Genomic DNA, 20,652 nt, shown 5'->3' on the forward strand with positions numbered 1-20,652 from the left:
TTTTCTTGAATCATATTAAAAAGGCATAAAAGGTATGCCTTTCTTATAGCAATCCTGCACCCCATAAAAGCTGCATTTTCAATATGAGATTAAAAAGTATTTTGCACAAAGTGCAGGGTTTTTGCACCTACTAGAGTAGATGCAGTGACAAATGTATGAATTTCCTTTTCTTTTTTTTTTACATGTTGGATTCATTTTTCTTGAGATGTCAGGCAACTGAAGCTGCAGACTTCAATCTGTAGTACTTGTCAAGCAATTTGACTTTTTCGTGTAATGTCATGACTTTTCCCTGCTTCTTGGGAAAACTTTCAGCATCACTTGTGGCACTTTGTATGGATTCCATGGTATTACTTAAGGTTTACAGTATTGCAACAAACATGATGAAAAATACACAAGGACCATGAGAAATCACTTTTTACTGCTAAAGTCATTTTATTGGAGAGAGGAGCAACTCACTAAGAGATGATTAGCATCACATGGCGTTTTAAGCTAATACTAGCAACACTTGAGCACACTGCAATAGCAAAAGGGGGTGGCTAGGCTATGAAATTATTACAGTAGTACAATAGGTACTACAGTTAATTTTATGTAGTTATGATTTAATACTGCATTTTTGTATTTTATTATATGTCTCTTGACTGAAAATGGCACTATGTATAGTCTGTAATGTTTGCGTGCATAAGTTTTGATAGTTTTAAAATATTTATAATAGATTTGTGTATATTTTAAGTGATGAATGATAAAATGGACTAGTACCTACATATATTTTATACATTCATGACATTCCTAACTTTTTCTTAAATTTTTAAACATTTGTGGGCTACCTGGTTCATCTGTGAGCTTTTTCAAATTGTTGAAAATCTCCCCAAATTCTTTCAGTATATTTATTGAAAAAAACCCTGCATATAAGTGGGCCCGTATTGTTCAAACCTGTGTTGTTCAAGGGTTAACTGTAATATTATTAACATCTTCAGTAAAAATACTTATTAAAACTGTATTATTATTATTTTGAGACAGGGTTTCACTCTGTTGCCCAGGCTGGAGTGCAGTGATGCAATCATGGCTCACTTCAGCCTCGACCTCCCAGGGCTCAGGTGACCCTCCCACCTCAGGCCCCTGAGTAGTTGGGCCTACAGGCATGCAACACCATGCATGGCTAATTTATTTTTTATTTATTTTCTTTTTTTGGTTGAGACGAGGTTTCACCATGTTGGCCAGGCTGGAAAACTTCCAAACTTCCAAATATTTTGGATATTTCAGTTTAAGAAAAGGATAATGTCTTCCTCCATATTTTCTAAAGAGAGAACTAGTTTAAGCAAATTAGTGGTTGAAATAATTTTGTAAGGAGATATTTACTTAGAAGAACTTAAACAGATTTTTGGAACTATTTAGTTATAAAAAAACAACAAATGGCCCTGTATATGAGGTTAGCATTATTTAGACTAGTACACAGTAATATAGTACTTTTCCAAGGTAACATGGAATATTTTCATATATAAGGGATATATCTGTTACATTAGGCAAATATTTTAAATGCATATTACATATTACATATCTATTACTCCATATGTTTTCTAATAGAAAAGTCTGAAAAGTTAAATTAACCCTTAGTGATTCTACAAATAAAGGAATTAAATAATTTATTAAGGCTAAAAAATACTGTCTACTATGGAAATAAACAGCACAACCTCAACTTAAATGTACAAACTCAGGTACTGTATCTGGCCCTCTGCAATATCTTTCGTGAGCATAACCTTTAACTGATGTTCAGTAAAGGGAGATATTCCATTTTTGACTCACAGGCCTTAAGAAATCAGTCTGAAAAAGTGTTATGCTGTGACCCAAGACTTTTTATTGAACTGCCAGTTCATGTGTGAGAGGTCCTTCTGTTTGCCCTTTAATGCCCTGGGGTTTAAAGGATAGCGAAAGCCTGACTTAATCACCAGGCCTGCAGCATGGTCACAGTGCAGAAGGACCATCTTTTTCCACCACTCTAATGTTCACAGTTCCTTTTGAGATGCATTGGTCCCCAGAGGTGTTTTCTTCAGTATAAGCTGGCTTGGGTCTCGCTGAGCACTTACTGTCCTTTTCCTTTAGGATTTTCTTCAACTCTGAAGAAAATGCTTTTACTCAGCCGCTAATTTGCTTTCCTTTATTGTCTTGATATCATGCACAAATAAAAAAAATACTTCTTAAAATCCTTTTACAAAACTTTGTCCATGATAATAGAGTCTTTGACATATCACTGTTCACCACTGGGCAAGTGCAGGCTTTCTTTTGCATATCACATTTTTTCTGAGGGTCATGATTCCCATAAATAGTCATACATGCAAGTTAACCATGCTTTCAACTTTCACTGAAGTTCTATCCATTGATTGGTGAATAAATTTTTAACTATTAGAACACTCACTTTTGGTGGATTTGCCAGTGCTAAAGAGGTTGGATTGTGGACTCCTACATTCTACACTTTAATTTATTTTATGCTTGTATTTTTGGACAACAATCACCTGAGAATTTTTATTTTCATTTTATTATATTTGCTAGCAGTTAAACTTTTCTGATAAACTTTTCTCATTTTATACCAAAAAAAAGCTAAGAAAAAAAATAAAGAAGAAATCAGTCTCTCATGAGCATTACTGTGCTTGAAATTATAGGATGAAAGTAACAAAATAGAATGCTGAGTGTGATGGAGACCCAGGCTTGTTTGCTATTCAAATAGCTTGCTCTTGCTTGTTCAGGTGAGATCAGATCTCTGCTTTTGTTAAATCATGAATGACTCCACATTCTGAATCTGTAGGGTTGTTTTTAAATTGTTGAATCCATCATGAAAGATAAACCTTGCTCTGCCCAGTTCCAGATATTAAATGTTCTGCAGAACAATGAAATTGTGTATAAAATGTTTTACAAATTGTATTCAATTATTGTTTTACAGTAATAAAGTTTTTTAGTATGTGGTGAAATAAATACTTGTAGGTGCATTTAGTTCGTTAAAAGAAAAACTTTAGGGAAAAACTTAACAGGGTTTATTTGAGCAAAGGATAATCCATGAATCAGGCAGCACTTAGAACCAGAAGTGGTTCAGTGAGCTCTGCCCAGTAGTATCAGCAGTGATCTTTTACAGACTGAACACAAGCATAGAAAAAACAAACAAACAAAACAAACAAGCAAACAACAAAAAAACTAGAAAAATCACCTGACAAGTAAGAATCTGCATTATTCGGGCATAGTGTGATGAGGCATTTGCCTTTTTGGGGCATGATGTAATGAGGCATTTTCCTTCTTTCGGCATGATGCAATAAGGCATTTGCTTTATTTGGGCAAGGTCTAATCAGTTGGTTGCCTGCTGTTATCTGAAGCTTGACTGTTTGCAATGGGCTGAATTCAAACAGGGCTGTAACTATGTGTAATTATTTGTTACAAAACATATACTCCTAAATTACATTGTGGTTTGTTTACCTACTAAGTTAGGTGCAGTTTGTTCGTAGGAACTCAAAGTAGGTGACAGCCTCAGGTTAATGTCCTCTTGCTTATGTAATTTAATGAGTTTATATCCAGTGAAACCTGATTTTCCTTAAGGTTTGTGTTTTATAGAAGACTGGAGTTCCTAGAAAATAAGAAACCTATCTTTCTGTAATTCAGTGAGATGTATTTTTTCCACTTGCATTCTTCTCATAGAGACATGATTATAGAAAAATAATCAGTCTGTGGTGATGATCTCTGAGCTGGATATTAACATCTTTTAAAATGGATTTTTCAGATCTGTAATTGGCAACCGATAGTATTTGGTTTTGTGATAATCTTTTGGATGGGCATCATGTAATTCTTACCAATTTATTTTATTTTCCAAATATTGTCTTATCAGCATTGTTTGTACTAAGTCATTAACTTTTTTAGCAGATACAGATTTCAACTTTGACTTCAGCATTAAATGAAATTGTTTCTATACAGTGTTTTTCCCCCCAAATGCTGACTTAAACTTTTTATTGAAGATATCACTAAAAAATTATCTTCTTATTTGGATTAATTGCTCAATATCTTTTGTTCGGTGAGTTTCCAGTTACATTTTTAAAGGTTTTATGAAAGGCATTCTATGATATGGAATATTATATGAAATGATCAAATGTAGTAGTGTTTATACTTAATTTTACAAAATTTAAATGCCTACCCACATTTAGTGATTAATTTAATGCATTAGTTTTAAGTGCAACATGTATCATGTATAGTTTTTGTTGAATAGCACCCAATACCCTTGCTTTTATTTGATTTTTAAATAGTGTATACTTTTAAAAAGTAAAATACCCAATATAAATATAAATTTTGTCCAACATTTAAATTGAGCTAGTTCATTACAGTCCAATAAGTCCTCAAATAGGAAAAGAGTAGCTCATTTAAAAATGACTGCTGCTTTACCGGTTTTTTATGTTTAAAGGTAAAAGAGGTTTTTTTCCATCTATAAAAGTGCCTTTTTGATGTGTTTTGTACATTTCTTTGCATCTCAGATCCTTTTAATGTTTACAGAAAATGTACTGAACCACCAAATGTTGGAATTTGAGTTACCTGGAATTCTCTTGTTGACAGTTTATAAACATCACTTGCATTTTTCCTTAAAGTCACATGATACAGCATCTGAATATAATTAAGAAAAAAAATGTGGTTATTCTGCTGAACTTATAACATCACCATTAATCTGTAAATGAGAAGGTTGAGAGATTTTGTTTCCTCCATTGACTTAACCTAATATTGTCTGTTCATCGTCTTCTTTATTTAATATTTGTTTGTATACTTTTGAGGAACAAAATTCCACAGGCCAAATAAAATAAAAGCTTATCTGTTAGTCAGGATTTTCAGAGAAACAGAACCAATAAAGAACGAAGATAGAGGCATCATGCTACCTGACTTCAAGCCATACTACACGACTACAGTAACCAAAATGGCATGGTACTGGTACCAAAACAGATATATAGATCAATGGAACAGAACAGAGACCTCAGAAATAACACCACACATCTGCAACCATCTGATCTTTGACACACCAGATAAAAACAAGCAATGGGGAAAAGATTCCCTATTTAATAAATGGTACTGGGAAAACTGACTAGCCATATGCAGAAAACTGAAACTGGATCCCTTCCTTACACCTTATACAAAAATTAACTCAAGATGGATTGAAGACTTAAATATAAAACCCCAATCCATGAAAACCCTAGAAGAAAACCTAGGCAATGCCATTCAGGACATAGGCATGGGCAAAGACTTCATCACTAAAACACCGAAAACAATTGCAACCAAAGCAAAAATTGACAAATGGAATCTAGTTAAACTAAAGAGCTTCTGCACAGCAAAAGAAACTATCATCAGAATGAACAGGCAACTTACAGAATGAGAGAAAATTTTGACAGTCCGTCTGATAAAGGGCTAATATCCAGAATCTACAAAGAACTTAAACAAATTTACAAGAAAAAAACAAACAACACCGTCAAAAAGTGGGGAAGGATATGAACAGACACGTCTCAAAAGAAAACATTTGTGTGGCCAACAAACATATGAAAAAAATATTATCACTGTTATTAGAGAAATGCAAATCAAAACCACAATGAGATACCATCTCATGCCAGTTAGAATGGTGATTTTTAAAAAGTTAGGAAACAACAGATGTTGGTGAGGCTGTGGAGAAATAGGAATGCTTTTACACTGTTGGTGGGAGTGTAAATTCAACCACTGTGGAAAACAGTGTGGTGATTCCTCAAGGATCTAGAACCAGAAATACCATTTGACCCAGCAATCCCATTACAGGGTATATACCCAAAGGATTATAAACCATTCTACTATAAAGACATGTGCATGCGTATGTTTATTGCAGCACTGTTTACAATAGTAAAGACTTGGAACCAACTCAAATGCCCATCAGTGATAGACTGGATAAAGAAAATGTGGCACATATACACCATGGAATACTATGCAGCCATAAAAAAGGTTGGGTTCATGTTCTTTGCAGGGACATGGATGAAACTGGAAGCCATCATTCTCAGCAAACTGACACAGGAACAGGAAACCAAATGCCGCATGTTCTCACTCATAAGTGAGAGTTGAACAAGGAGAACACGTGGACACAGGGAGGGGAACATCACACACTGGGGCCTGATGCAGGGTGGGGTGCAACAGGAGGGAGAGCATTAGGAAAAATACCTAATGCATGTGGGGCTTAAAACCTAGATGACAGGTTGACAGGTGCAGCAAACCACCATAGCACATGTATAACTGTGTAACAAGCCTGTGTGTTCTGCCCATGTATCCCAGAACTTTAAGTAAAATTTAAAAATTGAAAGAAAGGGATTAAATATATACATATGTATATATTTATGTATAATGTGTGTATATACATATGTATATGTTTATGTATAATGTATGTATATTATATGGAGATACATAATATAATATATAATACATATACACATATACATAATTTATACATATATACTATATACATATATAGACATACATATATTAACTATATATGATATATATGATGTATATACATATAAGTGTATATGTAATATACATGCATATACATATACACAATATACATATGTATTATAAAAATATATAGGCACTATATATGTATATTGTATATAGTGCATATATACATATGTTTTTATTGTATATAGTGTGTATATATACAATATACATATATGATGCAAATACATAAAATATATGCCTATACACACTATATATGTATATTGTATACATACATATGATGTATATATAAAATACATGTATATATACACTATATGTTTATTGTATATTATATGTATAGGTACATATATACTATACAAAAACATATATTACATGATATAGTAATACATTGATGTATATGTATATATCATATAATTGAATATATCAGTATATTACTATGTCAATATATGCACATATATTGTATATATGTATATATACATATATACATATAAAATGTATACATACCTATATATATTACATTTATATATGTATATAATAAGAATATATGTATGTTATGTATGTATATACATATGTATATACATATATACATATATAACATGTATCTATAAACACATATAGGCATTCCTCAGAGATATTGTGGGTTTGATTTCATAGCATCACAATAAAGCAAATATCACAATAAAGTGAGTTACATAAATTTTTTAGTTTCCCAGTGCATATGAAAGTTACATTTACACTATGTTGTAGTCTATTAAATATGCAATAGCATATTTAAAATAATGTATATGCCTTAAGTAAAAATACTTTATTGCTAAAAAATGCTAATGATCTTCTGTGCCTTCAGTGAGGTGTAACCATTTTGCTGGTGGAGATTCTTGTCTGCATGTTGATGGCTGCTGACTGATTAGGATGGTAGTTGCTGAACATTGAGGTGGCTGTGACAGTTTCCTAAAAGAAGAAAATAATGAAGTGTGCTGCGTTGATTAACTCTTCCTTACATGAAAGATTTATATGTAGAAATCTCTGATAGCATTTTAACCACAGTAGACCTTCTTTCAAAATTGGAGTCAATCTTCTCAAAGCCAACTGTTGCTTTATCAGCTAAGCTTATGAAATTTTCTAAATTCTTTGTTGTCATTTCAACAATGTCCACAGCATCTTCACCAGGATTACATTTTATCTCTAAGAAACTACTACTTTCTTTGCTCATCCATAAGAAGCAAATCCTAATCCATTCAAGTTTGATTATGAGATTGCAACACTTTAGTCACATCATTGGGCTTCACTTGTAATTCTGGTTCTCCTGTTTTTTGTATTACATCTGCAGGTACATCTTCCATTAAAGTCTTCAGTCCTTCAAAGTCATCATGAGGGTTGGAATTAGCTTCTTCCAAAATCTTGTTCACGTTGACATATTGATCTCATTCTATGAATCACAATTTTTTTTTTTTTTCTAACGGCATGTAGAATGGTGAATCCTTTCCAGAATGTTTTGCATTTACTTTACCCAGTTGCATCCTAGGAATCATGATCTGTAGCAACCATTGCCTTACAAAAATGTATTTCTTAACTAATAAGACTTGAAGGTTGAAATAACTCCTTGATCCATGGATTGCAAGATAGATGTTGTGTTAGCAGGCATGGAATCAACATGAATCTTCTTGTATATACCCATCAGAGCTCTTGGGTAATTAGGTGCATTGTTAATAAACAATAATATTTTGAAAGGAATCTTCTGAGCAGTATATCTCAATACTGGGCTCAAAATATCCAGCAAACTATGCTGTAAACTAACATGCCATCATGAGGACTTTGTTCTTCCATTTACAGAGCAAAAGCGGAATGCACTTAACATAATTCTTAAGGGGCCTAGAATTTGTGTTATGGTAAATAAGCATTAGCTTCAACTTCTAGTCACCAGCTGCATTAGCCCTTAATAAAAGAGTCAGGCTGTCCTTCAAAGCTTTGAAGCTAGGTATTGACTTCTCCTCTGCTGCTATGAAAGTCCTAGGTGACATCCTCTTTCAGTAGAAGGCTGTTCTTTTTTATGTGGAAAATGTGTTGTTTAGTGCGGTCACCTTAGTCTATGATCTTAGCTAGCTAGATCTTCTGAACAACTTGCTGCAGCTTCTACGTCGAGCACTTGGTGCTTCACCTTGCTCTTTTGTGTTATGGAGATGGTTTCTTTTCTTAAACCACATGAGCCAACCTTTGCTAACTTCCAGCTTTTCTTCTGCAGCTTCCTCACCTTTCTCAGCCTTAATATAATTAAAGGGAGCTAGGATTTCATTCTGGATTAGGATTTGGTTTAATTCTTTTCCCGTTTGCATTAAGAATACTCACCAGTGGCACTTGTGGCTTCAGCATTTACCCCAAAATAACTTTGCCGTGAAATATCTCACTTTTATTATTATTTTCGCATCACTCTAGTTTATCAACTTTGGAAACAAAAGACATCATTTTACTTATAACATTCTGATTTTAGTAGTGGTATTTCCATTGACAAAATGTAGTAATTCTCGATCTCTGAAAATGTCAAATCCTAGAAAACACAGCATTTCTATGCGTAATGTTAACATCTTTCTTGAACAGTTACTGGCCGGATTCATTTGATGAATTCAATTTTTCTGAAATAGATGATTCTGATGTTAGTTCTGTTTATAAATAACTCCAAGAACAGTTTTTATATTTTATTTTCACACTAAAAATCAGTCAGATTTGCTTCAGCCTCAAAGAGTGTGTTTATGTAAATTTAAATGAGTGCTGGCAGCAAGCTGCACCTTTTTTTTTTTTTTCTAAATGGGAAAACTTAAGCAAATGTTGTGGCTGGTTTGACCTTCTATTCAGACTGCTAAAACTTTCTTCAAATCAGCAGTAAGGCTGTTTAACCTTCTTATCTTTCAAGTGTCCACTGTAGTAGCACTTTTAATTTCCTTTAAGAATCTTTCTTTTGCATTCACAGCTTGGTTAACTGTTTGGGACAAAACTGGTGTAGCTCAGCTTTCAATATGCCCTCCTCACTAAGATTAATCATTTCCAGCTTTGGATTTTAAAGGGAGAGGTACGTGCCTCTTCCTTTCACTTGAATACTGAGAGGCCACTGAAGGGTTATTAATTGGCCCAATTTTAATATTGTTGTATCTCAGAGAATAGGGGGACTCAAGGAGAGGATGAGAGATGGGGGAATGAATGGAGCTGTCAGAACACACAACTGATCAATTAAGTTTGCTGTCTTAAATGAGTGCACTTCATGGCATCCCAAAACAGTTACAGTAGCAACATCAAAGATCACTGATCACAGATCACCATAGCAGATATAATAATAATGGAAATATTTAAAGTATTTCAAATATTACCAAAATGTGACACAGAGACATGAAGTGAGCACATGCTATAGACTTGCTCAATGCGATGTTGTCGCAAATCTTCAATTTGTAGAAATTCCATCTGTGAAGAGCAATAAAATGAAGTGCAGTTAAACAAGGTGTGCCTGTGGATAAAAGTTAGAAATTGGCTCATGTGATTACAGAGGTTGAGAAGGCCCACGATCTGCAATATGCAAGCTAGAGAACCAGGAAAGCTGGTGGTATAATTCAGTTCAAGTTTGAAAGCCTGAGAGCCAGGGGCACTGATGTCTGAGGGCAGAAGATGGGTATGCAAGCTGAAACAGAGTGAATTTGCCTTTTCTTTGCCTTTTTGTTACATGGGGCCCTCAATAGATTGGATGGTGCCCACTCACATTGGTGCAGGTGATCATTTCTACTCAGTCAACCAATTAAAATTCTAATCTCATCTAAAAACACCCTCACAAACACACCCAGAAACAATGTTTAACAGCTATCTGGGCATCCATTTGCCCAAACTGTTAATTTGTGACAAATTAACCATCACAAGTCTGCCCCTTGTCAACTTGGCACCCATACACGTCTCCTTTAATCAAATTTAATTTCAAATAAAGATAATAGCAAGGTCGTAATTCTACCTAATATGATACAAGTATCCTGTGTACAAACAAAAACACACTAATCCTTTCTTTAGATGAGGAGGTAAAGTCCTTTAGTGATGTTTACTCTTTTCTTGATATCCCATTACTTAAATATTATCATATAAAATTAACAATACAGTCATTCCTCAGTATCCATGGGGGATTGGTTCCAGGAGCTCCTATGAATAACAAATCTGCAGGTGTCAAGTCCCCGATTGAAAATGGTGTAATACTTGCTTATGACCTATCCATGTCCTCTCATATAATTTAAATATCTCTAGATTACTTATAATACTTAATACATACAACGTGAATGCTATGTGAATAGTTGTTATACTGAATTGTTTAGAAAATAATCACAAGAAAAAAATCTGTGTATGTTCAGTACAGGTGCTTTTTTTCTCCAAAATATTTTCTATTTGTTGTTGGTTGACCCCGTGGATGTGTAACGTGTGGATACAAAGGACTGGCTGTGCTTAAATACTGATATGCATCTTACGTTAATACATACTGACTTAACATAAATTATGTAACATCTTGTGTTAATGATAAGGAAATAGAAAACAAAGATAGTTTGCTAATATGGGTATATTTACATGCAAACATATTCATAAAAATTAAGGAGGAAATACTCATAACGATTACATCCTCATTTTTTTTTAATTTTGGAAGAGTTCTTATATATATGTTGCTCTTATTTATTATTACTTTTAATGGCAAAAATCGTGATTACTTTTGCACCAACCTAATATTTAAAAAAAACCTCTTTCGGCTGGGCGCGGTGGCTGACGCCTGTAATCCCAGCATTTTGGGAGGCCGAGGCTGGCGGATTACCTGAGGTTGGGAGTTTGAGACCAGCCTGACCAACATGGAGAAACCCCGTCTCTACCAGGAATACAATATAAGCTGGGCATGGTGGCACATTCCTGTAATCCCAGCTACTCGGGAGGCTGAGGCAGAAGCATTTCTGGAATCGAGGAGGTGAGGTTGCGGTGAGCCGAGATCATGCCATTGCACTCCAGCCTGGGCAACAGGAGCGAAGCTCTGTCTCTAAATCAATCAATCAATCAATCAATCAATCAATCAAATAAGATAAAATAACTCTTTCTGTTTTAAAATACTATCATTTGGCAAACTGAAAATGATCCTGTAACTGGCCACCCTGAGAGATCTTTCTGTTATAGCATCTACTACGAGTGAATGCTCATCAAACTAGTAATGTGAAAACTTGATTTTACCCCAAGAATAATCTGAGTTTTTGTACAGGAGCTATCATTTTTTAATTTTTAATTTTAATTTTTGTGAGTACATAGTTGGTGTATATATTGATGGGGTATATGAGATGTTTTGATACAGGCATGCAATGTGTAATAATCACATGATGAAGAATAGAGTATCCCCTCAAACATTTATCCTCTGTTACAAACAGTCCAATTATACTCAAAATTTTACTTATTTAAAAATGTACAATTATTATCGACTGTAGTCATCATGTTGTGGTATCAAATCGTAGGCCTTATTCATTCTTCTTGTTTTTTGTACCCATTAACCATCCCCACCACCCTTCCAGCCCCTAACTACCCTTCAACCATTCTTCTACTCTCTATGTCCATGACTTCGACTGTTTTGATATTTAGATCCCACAAATAAGTGAGAACATGAGATGTTTGTCTTTCTGTTCCTGACTTATTTTACTTAACGTAATTATCTCCAGTTCTACCCATGCTATTGTAATTGACAGGATCTCATTCTTTTTTATGGCTGAATAGTATTCCATTGTGTATATGTTCCACATTTTCTGTGTCCATTCATCCATTGGTGAACACTTAGGTTGCTTCCAAATCTTAGCTATAGTGAACGATGCTGCAATAAACATAGGAATATGTTTTTCATGTACATAACTCTTTGATGTACTGATTTCCTTTCTTTTGGATATATGCTCAGAAATGGGATTGCTGGTTCATATTTTTAGTTTTTTGAGGAACCTCCAAACTATTCTCCACAGTGGTTGTACTAATTTGCATTCCCATCAATAGTGTACAAGGGTTCCCTTTTCTCCACATCCTAACCAGCATTTATTATTGCCTGTCTTTTGGATAAAAGCTATTTTAACTGGAATGGGATGATATCTCTTTGTAGTTTGGATTTACATTTTTCTGATGATCAATGATGTTAAGCACCTTTTCATATGCCTGCTTGCCATTTGTATGTCTTCTTTTGAGAAATGTCTACTCAAATATTTTGCCCATTTTTCACTTGGATTATTAAATTTTTTCCTGTAGAGTTGTTTGAGCTCCTTATGCATTTTAGTTATTAATTGCTTGTCGGATGGGTAGTTTGCAAATAATTTTTCCCATTCTGTGGGTTTTCTCTGCTTTGTTGATTGTATCCTTTGCTGTGCAGAAGATTTTTAACTTGATGTGATCCCACTTGTCCATTTTTGCTTTGGTTGCCATACTTGTGGGGTATTACTCAAGAAGTCATTGGCCAGACCGATGACCTGGAGAGTTTACCAGTGTTTTTTTGTAGTAGTTTCATAGTTTGAGGTCTTAGATTTAAGTCTTTAATCCATTTTGATTTCATTTTTGTATATGGCAAAAGGTAGAGGTCTAGTTTCATTCTTCTGCATTTGGATATGCAATTTACTCGGAATGATTTATTGAATAGATTGTCTTTTCTCCAATGCATGTTCTCTGGGGAAAAGGACTTTGTCAAAAATGAGTTCACTGAAGGTGTGTGAGTTTATTTCTGGGTTCCCTACTCTGTTCCATTGGTCTATGTGTCTCTTTTTATGCCAGGACTATGTGATTTTGGTTACTATAACTCTGTAGTGTAATTTGAAGTCAGATAATATGATCCCTCTAGTATTGTTCTTTTTGGTCAGGATAGCTTTGGCTATTCTGAGTCTTTTGTTGTTCCATATAAATTTTAGGATTGTTTTTTCTATATCTGTGAAGAATGTCACTGGTATTTTGATATGGATTGAACTGAATCTGTAGTTTACTTTGGGTAGTATGGACATTTTAATAATATTGATTCTTCCTATTCAAGAACGTGGAATGTCTTCCATATTTTTGTGTCCTCTTCAATTTCACTCATTAGTATTTTATAGTTTTTATTCATAGTTATTTAATTTTATTCACATTTGTTTAATGTTATTTGTGGCTATTGCAAATGTAATTACTTTTTAAATTTCTTTCTGAGATTGTTCTCTGTTGGTATATATAAATGCTGCTGGTTTTTGTAGGTTGATTTTGTATCCTGCAACTTGACTGAATTTGTTTATCTGTTCTAATAGTTTTCTGGGGGACTTTTTAGGTTTTTCTAAACAAAATTGTATCATCTGCAAACAAGGGTAATTTCATTTCTTTCTCTCTAATTAGGATACCATTTAGGTCTTTCTTTTGTCTGATTGCTCCAGGTAGGATTTCCAGTACTACGTTGAATAAAAAATAAAAAATAAAAAATAAATAAAAAAATAAAAAAAATAAAATAAAAATAAAAATAAATAAAAAAAAACAAAAACAAAAACAAAAAAACCAGTGGTGAAAGTGGGCATCCTTTTTGTGTTCCATATCTTAGAGGAAAGGCTTTCAGTTTTTCCCCATTTAGTATGATACTAGCTGTGGGTCTGCTTATATGGCTTTTATTATGTCGAGGTATGTTCCTTATATACTCAGTTATTTGAGGGTTTTTATGACGTGAGATTGAACTTTATCAAATGGTTTTTCAGCATCAATTGAAATTATCATATGGTTTTTGCCCTTCGTTCTGTTGATATGATGTATCACATTGATTGATTTGTGTATGTTGAACCGTTCTTGCATCCCAGGGACAAATTCTACTTGGCCATGATGAATGATCTTTTTCAGGCATTCTTGAATTTGATTTGCTAGTATTTTGTTGAGGATTTTTGCATGAATATTTATCAGAGATGTGGACCTGTAGTTTTCTTTTTTTGATGTGTCTTTGTCTGGTTTTCATATCAGGGTGATACTGGCCTTATAAAATGAGTTTGGGGGTATTCCCTCCTCCTCTATTTTTCAGAATAGTTTGAGTAAGATAAGTATTAGTTCTTATTTAAATATTTGGTAGAATTCAGCAGTGAAGTTATTGGGTCCTGGCGTTTTCTTTGCTGCAAGACTTTTTATTATGGCTTTGGTCTTGTTACTTGTTATTGGTATGTTAATGTTTTAGATTTCTTCATGGACCTATCTTGGTACATTCCTGGTATCTAGGAATTTATTCATTTCTTCTAGATTTTAAAATTTATTTGCATATAGTTGCTAATAGTAGCCACTAACGAACCTTTGAATTTCTGCAGTGTCAGTTGTAATGTTTCCTTTTTCATCTCTGATTTTGTTTATTTAAATCTTCTCTCTTTTATTCTTAGTCTGGCTAAAGGTTTATCAATTTTGCTTAACTTTTCGAAAAATCAACTTTTTGTTCCATTGATCTTTTGTATTGTTGTGTTCATTTCAATTTCATTTATTTATGCTCTGATCTTTATTATTATTTTTCTTCTGCTAATTTTGGGTTTGTTTTATGCTTGCTTTTCTAATTTTTTAACATGCATTGTTAGGTTATTTATTTGAAGTTTTTCTCCTTCTTTAACAGGCAGTTATAGCTGTAAACTTCCCTCTTAGTACTGCTTTTGTTGTATCCCCTATGTTTTGTTATTTTATGTTTTTATTATTATTTGTTTCAATTTTTTTCTCAATTTCCTTCTTAATTTCTTCTTTGACCCACTGGTCATTCAGGAATGTATTGTTTAATGTCTTCATGTTGGTATTGTTCCCAAAATCCTTAAGTGATTTCTAGTTTTATTCCACTGTCATTAAATAAGATATTTGCTATTATTTTAATTTTTTTAGTATTTTAAGACTTGTTTTGTGACCTAACATATGATCTATCTTTGAGAATGATCCATGTGCTGAGGAAAATAAGCACATGGTATAGTGTTTGCAAGACTCATGATAACCTCAGAGCAAAAAAAAAAAAAAAAAAAAAAAAAAAACAAATACAACAAATACATATAAAAAGCAAAAAACTAAATCACATCACCTTTTGCAGCTTTTGGGTGAAATGTTCTGTAAATATCTATTAGGTCCATTTGGTGTACAGTGCAGATTAAGTCCAATATTTCCTTGTGGATTTTCTGTCTGGAAGATCTGTCCAATGCTGAAAGTACAGTGTTGAAGTCTCTAGCTATCATTATATTGAAGTCTATCTCTCCTTTTAGCTCTAATAATATTTGCTTTATATGTCTGGGTGCTCCACTGTTGGGTGTACATATTTTTAAAATTGTTATATCCTCTTGTTAATTGACCTCTTTATTATTATATCATGGCCCTCTTTGTCTCTTATAGTTTTTGTCTTGAAATCTCCTTTGTCTGATATATTCCTGCTATTCCTGCTCTTTTTTGGTTTCCATTGTCAAGGAATATCTTTTCTCCTCTCTTTATTTTCAGTCTATGTGTTTCTTTACAGGTGTAGTGTGTTTCTTGTAGGAAACAGATCATTGGTCTTTTTCTTTTTTAAAATCCATTCAGCCACTCTATATCTTTTTGACTGGATGATTTAGTCTATTTACATTCATTATTATTATTGATAAGTAAGGACTTACTCTTGTCATTTTGTTATTTGTTTTTTGGTTATATTGTAGTCTTTTCTTTCTTCTTTCCTTCCTATCTTGCTTTTAGTGAAGGTGATATTCTCTGGTCATATGATTTAGTTTTTTGCTTTTTATGTGTATTTGTTGTATTTTTTTTTTTTTTTTGGTTTGAGGTTACCATGAATCTTGCAAACACTATTTTATAACTCATTATTTTAAGCTGATAACTTGACACTGTTGGTATAAACAAACAACAAGGGAGCAAAAAAAAAAAAAAAAAAAAAAAACCAAAAAACACCAAGGTAATAAAGACTCTACACCTTAACTTTGTTTTTCTGTTTTTTGCCTTTATGTTATTTCTGTTTATATCTTATTCTACTGTTTATGTATTGTAAAGTTGTTGTAGTTATTATTTTAATTGGTTTATCATTTAGTTTCTCTACTTAAGATAATAGTAGTTTTATATACCATAGTTACAATGTTATAATAGTTTGCATTTTTTCTCTGTACTTACTATTACCAGTGAGTTTTATACAGATGATTCTTTATTGCTCATTAACATTCTTTTCTTTCTGATTGAATTACTCTCTTTAGCATTTCTTGTAGGATGGGTCTGATGTTGATGAAATTCCTCAGCTTTTATTTGTCTGGAAAAGCCTTTATTTCTCCTTCATTATTGAAGAATGTTTTTGCTGGATATACTATTCTAGAGTAAAAGTTTTTTACCTCCAGTACTTTTAACATATCATGCCACTCTCTTGGTCTGTAAGGTTTTCATCGAGAAGTCTGCTGACAGCTGTAGTGGAGCTCCATTGTATGTCATTAGTTTATTTTCTTTTGCTGCTTTTTAGGATCTTTTCTTTATCTTTGACCTTTGGGAATTTGGTTATTAAATGCCTTGCAGTAGTCTTCCTTAGGTTAAATCTGCTTAGTGTTCTATAACCTTCTCATTCTTGGGTATTGTTTCTTTAGGGTTGGGAGGTTCTCTGTTATTATCCCATTGAATAATCTTTATATCCTATCTCTTTCTCTACCTCCTCTTTAAGGCCAATATCTCTTAGATTTTCCCTTTTGAGGCTATTTTCTAGATCTTACGGGAATGCTTCATTTTTTTTCCATTGTCTCCTCTGTGTATTTTCAAATAGCCAGTCTTGAGGCTTACTAATTCTTTTTTCTGCTCAATCAATTCTGCTATTGGAAAACTCTGATGCATTCTTTAGTGTGGCAATTGCATTTTTCAGCTCCAGAATTTCTGCTTGATTATTTTTAATTATTTGAATTTCTTTGTTAAATTATCTGATAAAATTCTGAATTCCTTCTCTGTGTTATCTTTGAATTTCCCCAACACAGCTATTTTGAATTCTCTCCGAAAGGTCACATATCTCTGTTTCTCCAGGATTGGTTTCTGGTGCCTTATGTAGTTCATTTGGTGAGTTCATGTTTTCCTGGATGATGTTGATTCTTGTAGATGTTCATCTGTGCCTGAGAATTAAAGAATTAGGTATTTATTGTAGTCTTCTCAGTCTGGACTTGTTTGTACCCAGACTTCTAGGGAAGCCTTTCCAGATATTCAAAAAAACTTGGTTGTTGTGATGTAAAGCAGTATCTACTTTAGGGGACACTGTGAGCCCAGTAATACTGTGGTTCTTGCAGACTCGCAGAGGTACCTCCTTGATGGTCTTGGATGAATTCTGGAATAATTCTCTGGATTACCAGGCAGAAACTCCTGTTCTCTTTTTTTACTTTCTCCCAAGTGTATGCAGTCCCTCTCTCTGTTTGAGCCACCTAGAGCTGGGGATGGGGGTGACGCAAACACTCCTGTGGTCACCACCAGTATGACTGTGGTAGGTCAGACCTTCTATAGCCAGTATAGCACTGGGTCTTGCCTACTTGGCTACAGTATAGCCAAGGCCTACTGTAATTATTTCCTGGCTATAGCCTGTGTTTTCTCAAAGCCCTGGGGCTCCACAATCAGAAGGTGGCAAACTGGACAGGCCTGTGTCTTTTTCTTCAGGATAGCAAGCTCCCCCAGGTTCTGTGTTAATCTGGAGGTGCTATCTGATCTAGGAGCCAGGGACTACAGTCAAAAACCTTAGAAGTCTCTCTGATGAAGTCTCTCTGGTGTTCTCTTATGCTGTGACTGAGCTGGCACTCAAACCACAAGACACAATTCTTCCCACTCTTCCTTCCCCTTTCCAAAGGGAGAGGAGCCTCACCCCGTGGTCACTGCCACCGCAGACCCACAGAGGGTACTGTCAGACTACCACTGACATTCCTTTAAAGCCCAAGCGTTCTTCAGTCAACTTGTGGTGAATGCTGCCTGGTCTGGTACTCACTTTTCTGGCCAGTGGGCTTCCCTTTTGGAGGCAAGAGCCAAGTCTTGTTGGGGACCCCAAGAGCCCACTTATTGTTCTACCCCGCTGTGGCTGAGTTGGCACTTAAGGTGCAAGATGAAGCACCCTTTTCTTTTCCTTTCACCTTTCTCAAGTGAAAGGATTCTTGCCCTGTAGCTACCACAGCTAGGAATGTGCTGAGTCTCACCTGAAGCCAGCAAGCCTCAGAGTCTTACCAAAGGCCCTTGACATAGTACCTGGGTTTCTCTGCTGGTTATTCAGGGCCTGAGGTCTGTTCAGTTAGCAGGTAATGAGTCCTGCCAAGATAGGGCCTGGAAAGGGAGTCTCATGACTCTCACTGGTGCCCTATCCTGCTGTGGCTGAGCTGGTACCCTAGATACAAGATAAAGTTCTCCCCATTCTTCCTTCTCTTCTCCTCAAGCAGAGAGAAGGGGTCTTTTTTGGAGCTGTGAGCTGTGCATCCTAGTGTTAGGGGAGAGGTGATGCCAGCACTTCCTTAGCTGCTCCAGCTGGTGTCTCAGTAGGTCAGCCTACTGAGGTTCCCTCCCCACCCTCCCCACCCAGTTCCCTGTCCCTGGGCCTGCCTAGTTCAGCACTAGGACTCACCTAGGCAGTTACAGTCCTTGTGGCCTAGACTGCCTTTCAAGTTTATCTCGGCCCCAAAATACTTTAACCCACAGCAGGGAAGCTTTTGGGAACTTAAGTTTAGACTGCTGGGATCAGTGATTTCCCTCTGGCTAGGACTGGTTTGAATGCTCCCTCTGTGGGTGGGCATCAGCTGAGTTTGGTCCAGTTTTGTTTTCTGTTATAATAGTGTAGTACTGAGTTCAGTGCCTAACAAATGCTAGGATCTCCCTCTCTCCAATCACCGAAACACTCTGTACCATGCTTTTGCTGCCAGGGGCTGGGGGAAGGATGACATCAGTGATTTAAGACTGTTTTTCTTATCTGTTCAGTGCCTCTTTCAACAATATGAAGTTAAAACCAGGTACTGTGAGTGCTCACCTTTTTCTTTGTTCTTATAGTGTGTGTGTGTGTGTGTGTGTGTGTGTGTGTGTAGATAGTTGTTAAATTGTGTTTGCTACAGGCACGATTGGTAGAACCTTCTCTTCCACCATCTTGCTCTGCCCCAAGTCCCAAAATTTTTCATTTCTGTAACTGGTTATGTGGTAGTAACTGGTATTTATAACTACCTTGTACTGTCCATCCTGTATTTCCTTTGCTTTCAGCAAGAACCTCAGCTAGCTATGGTTCTTTATCTGGGGTGGGGCTGGGGAGTGACTAAAATCTTTATTTCTGGAGGGTCTAGGCTATTTGTAGTACTGCCTGGATTGGGTTGTAGTTTTCCATGGACCTTAAACGCAGGGCCTAGTAATACTAAGAGATACCCAAAGGAATCTCCTATAATCCAGGCATACTCTCCCTTACCTCCATTGTGGAGCCATAGTCCAATGTCTCTTTTGTTGTCAGGACCAATTACCCTATCCAACACCATTGTCTCTCTTCTTTACCTGTTGATTCAGAGGCATGAGGAGTCCAAAGTTGCCAGTTGGCACTCTCAACTACCAATTCAATGGAATGGTGGTTGTGTCTCTTGGTTGTAACATTCTTCTCTCTGAAACAGACTTCTAGACCAGCAGATTATAAAATCACTGAAAAAGAAAGCAAAAACTTTGCTAGTGGATAACTAGGGGTAATAATGAGTGGTGCCACTCTCATTTTCACTCTTAATTCCTAGACCCTTGAATCCTGACTATTGGAGAAACAGCACCATATTTTGGATACTGATTCAGACCATATACAGCCTTCTGGAGAATCTTGCCCCAGTCCTGAAAGGTATTTCTATTCATCTAGTTGGTGCTATAACTGAGTCTTCAAAAGACAATTGTACTGTTCTATCAAGAAATCTGCTTCAGGATGGTGGGAGACATGGTTAAGACCAATGAATTTCATGAACATGGGCCTATTGTCACACATAGTTTGCTGGGGATGATTTCCTTGATTGAAAGCAATGCTGTGTGGAATGCCATTGGATAAGGCCATTATGGAATGCCATAATGGTGGATAAGGAATTCTGTAATTCCATGGTTGGTAATTTTGGCATAAGCATATCATGGAGAGAAGACAAATCCATATCCAGAGTAAGTGTCTATTCTGGTAGGGACAAATGCATCCATTTCCACAATTGAAGTGGTCCAATGTAATCAACTTGTCACTAGGTAGCT

At 35.2% G+C, this 20,652-nt stretch overlaps 1 long non-coding RNA gene across 1 annotated transcript in view; it reads left to right on the forward strand.

Moving 5' to 3' along the window:
- The window catches only part of LOC140713234 (uncharacterized), a 144,576-nt gene extending 124,243 nt beyond the window's left edge, over positions 1-20,333 (forward strand). The window contains exon 3 of the long non-coding RNA XR_012095124.1: positions 20,166-20,333. This is a non-coding gene — a long non-coding RNA (uncharacterized lncRNA). The remainder of the gene's footprint in view (positions 1-20,165) is intronic.
- Positions 20,334-20,652: the final 319 nt, after the last annotated feature.

This window comes from Chlorocebus sabaeus, chromosome 13, assembly GCF_047675955.1.
Source record: "Chlorocebus sabaeus isolate Y175 chromosome 13, mChlSab1.0.hap1, whole genome shotgun sequence".
Taxonomy (NCBI): domain Eukaryota; kingdom Metazoa; phylum Chordata; class Mammalia; order Primates; family Cercopithecidae; genus Chlorocebus; species Chlorocebus sabaeus.